The following is a 14,900-nucleotide window of genomic DNA, read 5'->3' as shown; positions in this document are numbered from 1 at the left end:
GTTGTCCAAGCAATTCAATATGAAGGACTTGGGAGAATGCGCATATATTCTCGGGATCAAAGGGATCACAAGAAAAGAATGTTGTGCTTATCCCGAGCTTTATATATCGATACAATCCTAGCTCATTTTAGCATACAAGACTCCAAGAAAGGTTTTCTACCTTTTAGGCATGAAGTATCTTTATCTAAAGAGATGTCTCCGAAGACATCAAAGGAGATAGAGGACATGAAGACAGTTCCTTATGCTTCGGCTGTCGGAAGCCTAATGTATGCTATGTTGTGCACGAGATCGGATATCTATTTTTCCTAGGGCATAGTTAGCAGATATCAAAGTAACCCAGGATCGGGACACTACACTGCCGTAAAGCATATATTAAAGTACCTTTAGTGGGACTAGAGAATATATGCTAGTTTACGAGGTAGATAATTTGATCCCTGTGAGTTACATGGATTTTTGACTTCTAATCAGGACAATAGTAAGTCGACCTTGGGATTTTATGTTTCCTTTAGGAGGTGAAGCCATAACTATGGAGGAGTATTAAGCATAGGTGCTTTTCCGGACTTCACCATAGAAGCTGAGTATGTGGTAGCCTCTAAGGCAGCTATAGAAGCTGAATGGCTCAGAAACTTCATGATGGGCTTAGACATGATTTCTAGTTTGCCCAAAAATTATTACAATTTATTGTAATAATAGTGGTGCAGTAGCAAACTCGAAGAAACCATAAGTCCATAAGGCAAGTAAACACAATAGAGCGCAAGTACCACCCAATACGAGACATCGTATAACGAGGAGAAGTTCTTGCCGCCTAGATTGCATCAGGTGATAACCTGAGAGATCCTTTCACTAAGGTCCTTAAGGTAAGAGCTTTTGATGGGCATAATGAAGGGTTGGAAATCATATGTATGACAATATATGACAGCATAGTCTTTTAGTATAAGTGAGAGATTGTTGGAATGTATACTAAAAGCCTAGCTTTTTGTATAAACATTTATTTAGAAATAAGAATCACATTGGTCAATATCTATAGTGTAGTTGTTCAATTAATTTGTATTGTAGATAACATGGTGTGTGGTGTCATACACAGAAGATCATGTTATCAGTTCCTTATAAATTATAAACAGTAGTTCACGACAAAGATAGTTAGGAACAAACCATTGGAATAGTTGTAATGTAATTTGATATTATTTTATCTTGACTATAAAATTACACTAGTACACTCTGAGTGTATTGAGCAGGACCATTTGAGGTAGTTTCTTTTTATACTGACTAAATAAAAGAACAATAGCTCTATTATTATGGAAGTGTGTGCTCTTAATCCTAATATAATAACAAGCACATATATTTAATATTTATTTCTTTGATTTATCAATGGGTGTGATTTAGTTCGATAAATCAATAGGCCCGATAAGTTGGGAAATGATATTACTTATAGTATGTGTTGTTGATTATAGAAGGAAACTGTGTCCTAGTAATCTAGGTTGATAATGTCTCCAAGAGGTCATAAGGATTGTCATGTTAAACCCTACAGGTGGACTTAGTCCGACATGACGATAAGGTTGAGTGGTACTACTCTTGGACTAAGATATTAATTAAAGAGAGTTGTCAGTAACTCATTTAATTAGTGTGCATTCGACATCTTAAACACAGGGATACTAACAGACTCATAATAAGAAGGAGCCCAAAATGTAATTTGGGATTGGTGCGATAATTCAATAATAATTCTTTAGTGGTATGAATTATTATTGATGAAATTAAGTTGGGTGTTCGGGGCGAACACGGGAAGCTTAATTTCATCGGGAGACCAAAAATAATTCCTCCTTTCGGTCCCTATCGTAGCATCTTATTTATAAAGTATTATATCCACCTATACCCACCTTTCTACCCACCGTAAGGTGGCCGACCAAGCTAGTTTGGAGCCTAAGCTAGGGCCGACCAAAGCTAAGGGCGGAGCCAATTTAAGGTGGCCGGCCAAAGCTTGGATCCCAAGCTTAGGTGGCCGACCACTAGAAAAATAGAAGGATTTTAATTTAAAATCTTTCCTTATATGGATGTCATGATTTTAAAAGAGAGTTTAAAATTTAAATCTTTCCATTTATAGCTTTCTACAAAAGATTAAGAAAAGATTTGATATCTTTTCTTATTTGTAGATTAAAAGGAAGATTTTAATTTTGAGAAAACTTTCCTTTTTTGTAACCATGTTCATAATTTAAAAGAGAGTTTTAAAATTATAAATTTTTCTTTTATAAGTTTCTACAAAAGATTAAGAAAAGATTTGATATCTTTCCTTATTTGTAGATTGAAAGGAAGATTTTAATTTTGAAAAAATTTTCTTTTTTGTAACCATGTTCATGATTTAAAAAGAGAGTTTTAAAATTATAAATTTTCCTTTTATAAGTTTCTACAAAAAATTAAGAAAAGATTTGATATCTTTCCTTATTTGTAGATTGAAAGGAAGATTTTAATTTTAAAGATATCTTTCCTTTTTGGAAATCATCCACATGTTTTAATAGAGAGATTTTAATTTATAAAATTCCTTTTATAACGAACCATGAAGGAAAAAATTATTAGAGAAATTTTATTTTAAAAATTTCCGAAAACAAATAAGAAAATTTTAATTTTGTGTTTAAAACTTGCCTAATTTGGAGCTCTTAACGTGGACGACCATAGAAGGGGTTAAAAGGAATTTTTATTAAATTTTCCTTATTAACCAATGGCAAGGAAAATAAAAGGAATTTTAATTATAATTAAATTTCCTTATTTGCCAAGACCAAAGGATTATAAAAGAGAGGGTAGGGGTCTATTTTTCCTCTCTCTTTTCTTCCTTGGTGTGGCCGGCCATATGATCTCTCCATCTCCTCCTTTTCTTCCTCCTTAGTGGCCGAACCTCATCAACCTCTTGGAGAAGAATAAGAGAAAGGAGGCTTTGTTTCCTAATTTTCCTTGGAGCTTGGTTGGTGGCCGAGACTTATAATTTCTTGAAGAAGCTTGCTTGGCCGAATCTAAGAAGAAGGGCTTTGGTGGTTCTCATCTCGGTAGATCGTTGCCCACACAACGTCCGAGATAAGAAGAGGAATACGATAGAAGATCAAGAGGTTATTGCTTACAAAGAAAGGTATAACTAGTAATTCTATTCCGCATCATACTAGTTTTCTTTGTATACTTTTTGAAATACCAAAAACAAGAGGCATATGATTATAGGTTTCGAATTTGTGATTCGAGTTTGTGTTTTTTTTTTATTTTTCGAATTTGTGATTCGATTGTTCTTTTTAGTTAAACCTAGAGTTATATAAGGAAATTAAATATTAAATTTCATTAAGAGGCTTTGTCGAGGCAGTGGTGGATGTTCCCATATCCAAGAAGGCCGAGTGTCTCGCTATGTTTGACCTGGGAGCCAATTTTTGAAATTAATATTTAATTAAATTTATAACATAGGTGGATTTGGATCAATAATGTTAAGTTCCATTTGCGATCCAAGTCTAAACCCAAAAGAATAGATAAGTTAAATTTGGAATCAATAATGTTAAGTTCCGTTTGCGATTCCGAATTTAATTTCTAAAGAACACAATAGGTTGTTAGGAAAGGTTTGACACTTGTACAAAATTTTTGTACCGTGGAACCGGTACGATCTTCCTAGGACCAACCAACAGATGATATGCTAATAGCTGGAAGCGACATAAAGTGTGTGATAGAAGTCAAATCCTGACTTTCATCACAATTTGACATAATAGATATGGGAGAAGTAGAGTACATCTTAGGAGTGAAGATCGTTAGAGACCGATCAAAAAGGCTTTTGGGTTTGTCCCAAGAAGCTTATATCACTAAGATACTACAACACTTCAATATGTCAGATTGCAAGATTGAACAGACGCTTATAGCGAAAGGTACTGTCATGAGCAAAAGTATGTATCCCAAGACTCCTGAGGATATAGTCGAAATGAAGAAAAAACCATTTGCCAGTGCTATTGGTAGTTTGATGTACACTATGTTGTGTACTCGTCCTGATATAAGCTATGCTGTTGGCTTAGTTAGTCATTTCCAGTCAAACTCAGGATCGAGACACTGGAAAGCGGTGAAGAGGATATTCAGATATCTCAAAGGAACAGCTGATTATTACCTCTGTTTCCAAGGATCAGATATGAGCCTAAGTGGCTACTCAGATGCAGATTGGGCAGAGGACCTTGATGATAGAAAATCCACATTTGGCTATGTCTTCTTGCTGAATGGTGGCGCCATGTCATGGAACAGCAAGAGGCAGGCTTGTGTAGCCTTGTCGACAATGGAAGCTGAGTATGTGGCTTGTGCAGTGGCTATACAAGCGGCTGTTTGGCTAAGAAGGTTCTTGAAGCATCTGAAGATTCCTGATGACAGTGGGAGTCCTGTTATAGTGTACTGTGACAGTCAAGCTGTAATAGCTTTTTCCAAGGATCCCAAATATCACAGCAAAGGCAAGCATATAGAAATTAAATATAATTTTGTAAGGAATATTGTTAACAAAAAAAAGGTGCTTCATGAGTGCATCCCTACACGAAATATGCTTGCTAATCCTTTTACTAAGCCATTGACTAAAGAGTCATTTCATGGGCATGTGAAGTCTTTGGGACTTCGAAGAATGTAACATATTGTAAAGACATTTTGATAAATGAAAAATGTCATGATTTATTAAGTGTATATGTCTTTGTTACATTCGAATAAAAGTCTCGATAAGCATGTTGGCAGATTGAGATTGGTCCACTCACATGGACAATCATCTTTATTTGTTAAGTACAAATATAGGTAAGACCGTTGCTTATGGGACAACTTATATAGTTGTGAATAGAAACATACCCATAAATTAAGGTCGCTGATCTCGTCCGGAAGTTGAGTCGGACAGAGGCGGGCAGTGCTGGAGTCGATGTTGATGGAAAGTCGCTACAAAGCCTGGTCAATCTGGCACCCGCCGAAAGGGCTCACACGGGCGAATGACGGGGGTGATGACCGGGATGATGACGCGAGGGCCCTGCGCATACTCAGACAAGCCCCTTTACGTTAGAGACCAAGAATCAGGGGAAAAGTCCCTGGGTCAGGCCCTCCGACGCTCAAGTCAGGTACTTTTTCCCCAGAAACACAGAGAAAGGACGAAAAGTAGAAAATGAGTGCGAAAAGACGAGATTGCGTACCTGTGTAAGGGACAAAGCATCCCTTTTTATACTGCAACGGGTGCTTCTGGAGTCTGACGGGTATCAGGGAATGTCGGATGTCAGGCTTTGTCTCACGGTGAATGGCACGTGGCGTCCTCCTATAGGTCTAGGAAGCAATCAGCGGGTGGTGAGCACCAGACCGTTGGCATATTCTCTGACAGGCGGTGATTATTCCCTGACAGGTTGTTATGATTCCCTGGCTTGCTTTTCGTGTAGTGCCCAGCCTCCTCATTCCATTATCCCTATACTGGCTCTTCATATTTGCTGGCCTCGGCCCATGGGCACAGACCTGTAGCTATCCTGCGTTTACTGTTTCACGCCTCCCGACCTACGCATGCTTGTCGTGTATGCTTTCCCTGACCTGTTAACCCTAGAGTGGGTCCTTGTGCCCGCCATTCTTGTCCTGTAGGTGCCGACCTATCTTTCCTGACCTGCACTTGCCACTTCACAACTCCCGACTTGTGTGTCCATCACTGCCCTGCCTGTCTTGTCCTGCGAGCCCCCGCCTTGCCTTATTTTGTGAGTCACGACCTGTATGCCTCAGTTTAGTTCTGCTTGTCCTGTAGCTTAGCCTGTACACCTTCCTTTTCCGTCTAACCTGATCTGTATGCCTTAGTCCGATTTCGCCTAACCCGACCTGTACTCCTCAGTCCAATTCCGCTTGACCCAAATCCTGACCTGTATGCCTCGGTCCGTTTATCTTGTTCTTGTGCCGCAAGGCTATAAGTCCCGACCTGTATCCTTGGTTGGCTCATCCCGACCTGTACGTTTTGATCCCTGTACTCTGTGCCGTAAGGCTATAAGTCCCGACCTGTATCCTTGGCTGGTACATCCTGACCTGTATGCTTCGGTCCCTGTATCCTGTACCGCCAGGCTATCAGTCCTGACCTGTATCCTTGGCTGGCACATCCCGACATGTACGCTTCGGTCCGTTTATCTTGTTCTTCTGCCGCAAGGCTATAAGTCCCGACCTATATCCTTGGCTGGCCCATCCCGGCCTGTACACTTTGATCCCTGTACTCTGTGCCACAAGGCTATAAGTCCCGACCTGTATCCTTGGCTGGCACATCCCGACCTATACACTTCGGTCCCTGTATCCTGTGCCGCCAGGCTATCAGTCCTGACCTATATCCTTGGCTGGCACATCCCAACCTGTACACTTTGATCCCTGTACTTTGTGCCGCAAGGCTATAAGTCCCGACCTGTATCCTTGGCTGGCACATCCCGACCTGTACGCTTTGGTCCCTGTATCCTGTGTCGCCAGGCTATCAGTCCTGACCTGTATCCTTGGCTAGCACATCCCGACCTGTATGCTTTGATCCCTGTACTTTGTGCTGCAAGGCTATAAGTCCCGACTTGTATCCTTGGCTAGCACATCCCGACCTGTATGCTTCGGTCCCTGTATCCTGTGCCGCAAGGCTATAAGTCCCGACCTGTATCCTTGGCTGGCATATCCCGACCTGTACACTTCGGTCCCTATATCATGTGCCGCCAGGCTATCAGTCCTGACTTGTATCCTGGCTTTCAAATCCCTACTTGCCTCATAGGCCTAACTCCCGAACGTCACTTGTGCCCGACCCAGACCATAGGCCTAACTCCTGAACGCCACTTGTACCCGGCCCAGACTATAGGCCTAATTCCTGAACGTCACTTGTGCCCGGCCCGGACCATCCTACAACCGAGCCCTTTGAACACGTAGGCATGACTTTTGACCTCCATGTAGGCTAGACTTCTGACTGTCACTTAAGCTTGACGTTTGACCACAACGTAAGCTTGACTTTTGACCATCCCACAGGCTTAACTTCTAATCACATCAGCTTTCTAACCCCACGATCATGCACCGTATCACAAGCCTCCCCCTCAAGTCTAGTCGAAGGAGGCCCTAGTCTGACTGACTAGACCCAAGTCTCATAGCTACCTGACCTGGCCCACATACCTGACCTATCCTTTGAATTCCTCTACTTGCTGACCCTTCTCCTGATATCTCATTCAGAATTCATTGCCTTCCCTAAAAGATAGGCGGAATTTTACCGTTTGCATGTTGATTCTTCGGCTTCCGATCATACCGCTTTCTTATAAATGCCACACTGTTTCCCAAACGTTGTCTCGGGTTTTGAGGCAATCCCTTCACCTTCTCCTTCCTTATAAAAGGGTGAGTATACTTTCACTATATTTTCTTCACACTACCTCCTTGCTAACAGAATCAACTATCTTCTCCTACTCAAGCCTCCATGGAACCTGGGATGCAAGCCTCCATGGAACCTAGGATGACATCTAGCGAACCCACTTCTTTGCACCAACAGATTGCCCATCTGACGGAATTATTGGCCCAGAAAGATAAGGCCTTACTGGAGATGACTGAAAGCAAAGATCTTCAAGTTTCCCTTACTCGTGAAATGGAAAGCCTCTGGCTAGCCGTTAAATCCCGAACTCGGGCCGAGATTGCTCTCAAGCTTAAAGCTCAATCAGACGTCCAAAGCCATATCCATTATGTTATTTACTTGAAAATGAAACACGAGAACGAGTTGGCCCTCCTGAAAGAGGAAGGTCGGATAAAGGATGAAACTATTGGCCAACTGAAGTGCAACATCGAACTCATCAAGGACGATCTAACTCAAGCTTAGGCTCATCTGGCCAGGAGGGGTTAAGCCTCTGGACATGGATCTTGCAATGATAATGTGAACTGGAAAATGTTCTTCAACTTTTATTACATAACATTCTTTGCATTGTCTACCTCCAAGGTTGTCGGTCTGTACTTCAAGTTTTATTAAATAATAGTTCCTACATTTTCTATCTCCAAGGTTGTGGGTCTGTATTTCCCTGTTTTTTTCTGTTACCATGCATATGGGCACATGTTGCCCAAGAATATTTTCAAGGAAAGACAATGAAGAAAGCATAATTTACTTACCAAACTTTTTCTTACCACCACAAAAGGGTTGGAACATAGTACGGACTTGCTTATTTGCGTCTTGCATTGGCAATAGAAGCACAACTGTTTATCTGTTGAACACTAGAGCATACCACACGGATTCATGTTAAGGTGATAGGAGGAGATACTGACCGAGAAAGTCACTGATCGTGAGGGCAGGCTCACTTATAACTCGCACTAGGGCGAGAGTCTGAAACACCGACCTGGACAGTCGTTGGGCATGAGAGCATGCTCACTTATAACTCGCACTGGGGTGAGAGTCTGGGACACCGACCTAGACGGTTGTTGGGCGTGAGAGCATGCTCACTTATAACTCGAACTGGGGCGAGAGTCTGTAACACCGATCTGGACGGTCGTTGGGCGTGAGAGCATGCTCACTTATAACTCACACTTGGGAGAAGTCTGGGACACCGACCTAGATGGTTGTTGGCGTGAGAGCATGCTCACTTATAACTCACACTGGGGTGAGAGTCTGGGATACCGACCTGGACGGTCGTTGGGCGTGAGAGCATGCTCACTTATAACTCGCACTGGGGCGAGAGTCTGGGACATAGAGCATGCTCACTTATAACTCGCACTGGGGTAAGAGTCTGGGACACCGACCTGGACGGTCGTTGGGCGTGAGAGCATGCTCACTTATAACTCGCACTGGGGCGAGAGTCTCGGACACCGACTTGTACGGTCGTTGGGCGTGAGAGCATGCTCACTTATAACTCGCACTGGGGCGAGAGTCTGGGACACCGACTTGGATGGTCGTTGGACGTGAGAGTATGCTCACTTATAACTCGCACTGGGGTGAGAGTCTGGGACACCGACCTGGACGGTCGTTGGGCGTGAGAGCATGCTCACTTATAACTCGAACTGGGGCGAGAGTCTGGGACCCGACCTAAAATCCAGGAAGAAACTTTTCTTGACTGGTCCAGGAGTCAGATTAATGGTTGTGGACTGGCCTGGAGATTGTTTCTGAAATTCCCGCTCGAGTATTGTACTGTAGTTTGTTAGGACCTTCGGATGGCTAGAGAGGGGGGGGGGTGTGAATAGCCTCCACTAAAAACTCAAACAATTCCTCACAAAAGCTTGTTAGCACAGCGGAAATAAACAAAAAGAAAACTGATGCAAGGAAAGAAACACAAACCACAGCTTACACAAGTATGTACGAGGTTCGGGGATAACTTGCCCCTACTCCTCGGCGTGTCCGTAAGGTAGACGAACCCTTGATCGTTCGGTAGATCACACCCCGGAGAAATTCTGGCTAAGAACTACTCCTTCTCGGTGGAGTAACCTCTCCACAAAAGTCACAGAATAGATTTGATGATGAAGCACAGGACTTACAGAGGTTTTGTGGCTAAAGGAATGAACAGATGAAACTTATAGCCACAATGAAAGCAACGCGCAAAGACAGAAGGATTCCTCAGCCAAGAGCTCAACCACACAGCACCCTTGCTTTGGTCGACAGAGAGTTTTCAAAATCCTTAGCAAACCTCTCTTCTTCCTTCTTCTTATTCTGCTCTTTCACTGTCTCGAATCACTGTCACCTGTGTCGAATCACTGCAACCAACTCAGGCGTCACCAATCACTCTTCCTTCTCATCTGGTTCTCTGAACTCACACCAATACCATCCATGGTCTTCACTGGTGTCTCTGAGCTCGAACCAATGAGCAAGAGTCCAACTGATCGCGGCCAGTGAACGTTGAAGCTCGAATTGCATTACCTGCAGTGAAATACAGCATAAAGGGCACTTGTTCTTATTCTTCTGATGGAGCTTCATTTAAAATTAACCAATGGCACGATACCTGCAACCTGTAACTCAAAAATCTCACAGCAGATGATTTGATCAGGTGAATCAGAAGTGAATCAGAAAAATCAGAGAAGCAACAGAAACAAACGACATGTTGTGGATCGCTCAGCCGATCCATAGCTGGACCGATCGGGACTCATCCGATCGGTTGCGAAGAGTCGATCGATGCGTGGACCGATCGGCTTATGGGTGGATCGGTCCACGCACCGATCCCCTATCGCTTTGAGTCAGTCTTTCGATCGCTTCTTTACGATCGGTGCGTAGACCGATCAGATAACCTGAATGTTTACGTACCGATCGGTCCCAGACCGATCGGATAACCCATAGAGACTTTCTGTGTGCCGATCGGTCACGAGACCGATCGGTGACTAATGTATCACTGGATCGGTCTGCCGACCGATCCACAACATCCGGATCGGTCAGCGGACCGATCCAATGTACTGTGTTAGTTTTAGAGCCTCCCAGCCCTAAACCCTAACGCCTTCCCGGTCCAGAGAACGAGCTACCAAGTCCTCTCGACCTAGTCCGGAGAACGCAGTGCCGAGCCCTCTCCGACCGTCCGGAGCGAGCTGGAGCCTCTCTGACCTAGTCCGGAGAACGAGCTGCCGAGCCCTCTCCGACTTCGTCCGGTCCAGAGAACGAGCTACCGAGCCCTCTCTGACCTAGTCCGGAGAACGAGCTACCGAGCCCTCTCCGACTTCGTCCGGTCCAGAGAACGAGCTACCGAGCCCTCTCTGACCTAGTCCGGAGAACGAGCTACCGAGCCCTCTCTGACTTGCGTGCCAAGTATCCGTACTTGGACTTTTCCTCTCCACATGATCAACCTTGATCATTAATTAATATCTGATACAAACTTAAATCAGTGTCAACATCAAAACAACAGCCAGGTCAGACTGTATCAACAATCTCCCCCTTTTTGTTGTTTGACAACACGATTTAAGTTTAGATCAGAAATGTTCATATTTCAATTTGAGGGGAATCAAGATCCTCCCCCTAAAGCAGATACAACATCATGTAAGAATAGGGGAATCAAAATCCTCCCCCTAAAGCCAAACTTTCATTTATCTCTAAACTTAGTTATCTTCTCCCCCTTTGTCAAACACCGAAAAGGTGCAAATTAGGTAAGAAAACGTTAAAGGACTCCCCCTTAACCCATACTGTCTTTTTCTTAATTTACCTAGAATACCTTCTAAGTGCATTATAAGACAGCGATAAAGTAATAAGAGACATACAAGAACAACATATTAAATAGCAAGTAAGAAGTGAGACATAGGAAAAAGCATAAATATATTAAGTCGGCAAATATCCAGGTCAGACAAAAATATCCAACAAACAACATCCAAAACATAGACAGTCAAAGTGACATCAAAGATCAGTGTGTATCAGTCAACCTCCTCATCATGAGGAGCATCAGCATCATCAACTGGAGGAGTGGGTCCCTGAGGTGGTATGCCGCTGCTTGAGGTTGGATAGCCCGGGAAATCCTGCGGAGGTGGGTATCTGGCTATCCGTCCCATAACCGCCTGATGTGTCACCAGCTGCTGACTGCGTAACTCATCGTAGCGCTGGTCAATCCGGACGCACAGCCCGTGGAGCTCAACAACCAGCAGCTCATCGTGACGATCAAAGCGACTCTCCAGCTCGGCGATCTGCCAGCGCAGATCAGGGTCTGCCTCTCCATCGTCAGCAGTAGCAGCAGGAGGAGCAGCAACATGAGCAGCCGCAACCTGTCGGGGAGGTCCCCGTGGTAACTCACCTAGAGCTCTCCCATCCTTCCACTGAACATCCCCATTTTGTCTTATGATGCCAGACTTGGAAAATGCCCGTTTCCCAAGTCTGCAATCCTGCCTGACCATCTTGACTATTCTACCCTTAGAGACATCAATCTGAAGGGACTCGAGCCAATCTGTAATTATATGCCCATAAGGCATATAAATAGTAAATAGTATAGCCGCTCGGCTCACTATAGGAGATGATCGAAGAGTAGATGCTAGACATGATGTCAAAGTCGAGATGCCGACGCAATCCATAAAGCATTAGGCAATGATATGGTCGGATCTCAGACAATGGTTTAGATGTGATAGGTAGAAGACAGTTTGTAACAATTTTGAAAAGAATATAATCTTGAGGAGATAATCTCAAGGCTGCAAAAGTGGGGAAGTCAACATCTAGCTCATCAAGGCCACCTGGTCTAGGATGTCTGAAGAAGTACTCATAAATATCATCAGAAGAGATATCAAAGGGTGGAGGTAAAGGATCTGGTAATTCAGGATATATCGAAAATACATTACCGGAACACCTCCGACAATCGAGATAGTCAAAGAAGGATGAGAAACTGAAATCAAGGGTCTGCTTAGCAACTTTTGTTTTATAACTTACATAATTGGTTTGATGAAGATTGTTATAAAACTCAGAGACTAAGTCAAGGTTGATATCTCGTTCTAAGTAGACAAGTGAGTCAAGTTTGTAGTAGGCAATGATTTATGACACAGTTGGACAAAATTCGTCCATGAATTTACGATCTACAGACCTACAAGGAAGTAATTTGAAGGTCCGTTGTTTAAAAGCTTGTTCATAATGGTGATTTGGGAATCTCCCGGAGACAGAGGGTTGTGGTCGAGAGGGAGCCTTAGATTTAGACTTCTCAGGTGTCTTAGAGGTACCCTCACCCACTGGTTTCTTCCTAAGGTGTGACAATGTGAACCAATAGGGGAAATAAGTGAACACCAGAGCCATCAACACCCAAAACAAAAAGCACAAAATGGTGAGAAATGAAACCGAAATGCCAAGTTTTAGAGAAGGAAGGAGTTACCTTGGTGCCATTGAAGAGTCTTTTGGCTAGGGCTTTGGCTAGGGTTCCGGCGTGCAAAGAGAAGAGAAGAAATGAGGTGTAGGGAAGAGTCGGCTAGGGCTTCCGCGTGAAAGGGGAAAAGAAAAGATCGGGAAGATTTAAGGGAGATGTGTGTACAGTTGATGAAATGATCGAACGTCTGTCCGATCAGGAGGTATCAGGAGCCTCCTGATCGGTCCCTGGACAGATCCAGGAACATCCTGATCGGTTCCTGGACAGATCAGGAGATGATCAGTACTCGCTGATCGGTCCCTGGACCGATCAGGGAACTTTTTGATCGGTCTGTAGACCGATCAGAAAATGATCAGTGGCCCTCTGTGTACCGGATTGATCTGATCGGTCTCCGGACCGATCAGGGAACCCCCTGATGGGTCTGTAGACCGATCAGAAAGTGATCAGTAGCAGGCTCTGCGTGCCAGGCTGACCTGATCGGTCCGTAGACCGATCAGTGTCTGATACTTAAATCTCTCCAGTAATTTCAGTAACTGAAAGTGATCAGTAGAGATGTTCGATAATTCGTGGAAGTTTCTCTAGGAAAACTTCCAAGTTCAAAAACTAGAACCTGGAGGATCTACAAGCATAACTAATACCTAAAAACTATGGTCTGAACTTGTTTATAGCCCTAAAGTTGCAGACATTTAGAAAACAGACAACTTAAGGCCTGAAAACTGAAATTTTCGACATTTGTTATGTTCAGTTTCAAGTTTGTCAAAATATAACCAACTTGCTTTCATTCTTTCAAGGACTTGTCCTAGTATCAATGATTTTGTCCTAGTATCAATCAAAATCATGAAAAGCATCGTTCAAATGTATCAAACAGTCCATCTACCAAAATCACATAATATCTAGGTAACGGTCCAACCAAGTTTCCTTGGTTGGGATATATGAGTAAGATCTAGGAACCAAATACACATGAATTATGTAATGGTCTTCCCCATACTCAATTTATATCTCTTCAACCTAATTATTCAAGGGATGCATAATACATTTTGAATAATTCGGCTGATCCTAGCATCTCACCCCATTTCTAGCAAACAAAAATCATTTGTTAAACCTTATAGTTTGTGTGAGATGTTCCCAAGTTGCCCAAATTAATTTCTCTATTTCTCTTGTTGTTTTAATTATCCTTATTGATCATGATGAGGTCCTAATGGCCTATTGAGCCAAACACATTCCCAATTCTCTCCTCAAATGACTAAATTCATTTTTCGGAAGAGGTTTGGTGAAAATATCGGCTAGGTTTGACTTTGACTCAACATAGGTGAGTGCAATGTCTCCCCTAGCTACGTGATCTCTAATGAAGTGGTGACGTACTTCAATATGTTTGGTCTTTGAATGATGGACTGGATTTTTCGTTAGGTTTATTGTGCTGATGTTGTCACACAACACTTGCACTCCCTTATACGAAAGCCCATAATCTTCTAGAGTGTGGATCATCCACAACAATTGTGATACACTCTCTCCCATGGCAATGTATTCAGCCTCGGTCGTGGAGAGAGCAACACAATGTTGCTTCCGACTTGACCAACTAACCAATGATGAACCTAAAAATTGGCAACCCCCACTAGTGCTTTTCCGATCCAATTTGCACCCAGCATAATCGGAGTCGGTATAGCCTATCAAGTCAAAAGACTCTGTACGAGGGTACCATAGACCTACTCTAATTGTGCCCTTAAGGTATCTCAGAATTCTCTTAATTGCAATTAAATGAGATTCTTTGGCACAGACTTGATATCTAGCGCACATGCCCACAGCAAAAAGTATGTCAGGTCGACTAGCTGTGAGGTATAGAAGACTACTGATCATGCTTCTATATTGCGTTAGATCAACTGATTTTCCATTCTCATCATTGTCTAGGCGAGTGCTCGTCGCCATTGGAGTGGATACTTCCTTAGAGTCACTCATTTTGAATTTTTTGAGCATCTCTTGAGTGTATTTTGTTTGATGGACGTAGATGCCATCTCGAGTATGTTTGATTTCAAGTCCAAGGAAGAATGTCAATTCTCCCACCAGACTCATCTCAAACTCACTTTCCATGTGAGTGATAAATTCATTCAAATAGCCCTTGTTATTTGAGCCACAAATTATGTCATCGACATACACCTGAGCTACAAATATGTTTTCACCATCTCTACGCAGAAATAG

The sequence above is a fragment of the Zingiber officinale genome, chromosome 6A (genome assembly GCF_018446385.1).
Source record: "Zingiber officinale cultivar Zhangliang chromosome 6A, Zo_v1.1, whole genome shotgun sequence".
NCBI classification, from domain to species: Eukaryota; Viridiplantae; Streptophyta; class Magnoliopsida; order Zingiberales; family Zingiberaceae; genus Zingiber; species Zingiber officinale.
The sequence above is the reverse complement of the archived record's forward strand: the minus strand, read 5'-3'. Positions refer to the sequence as shown.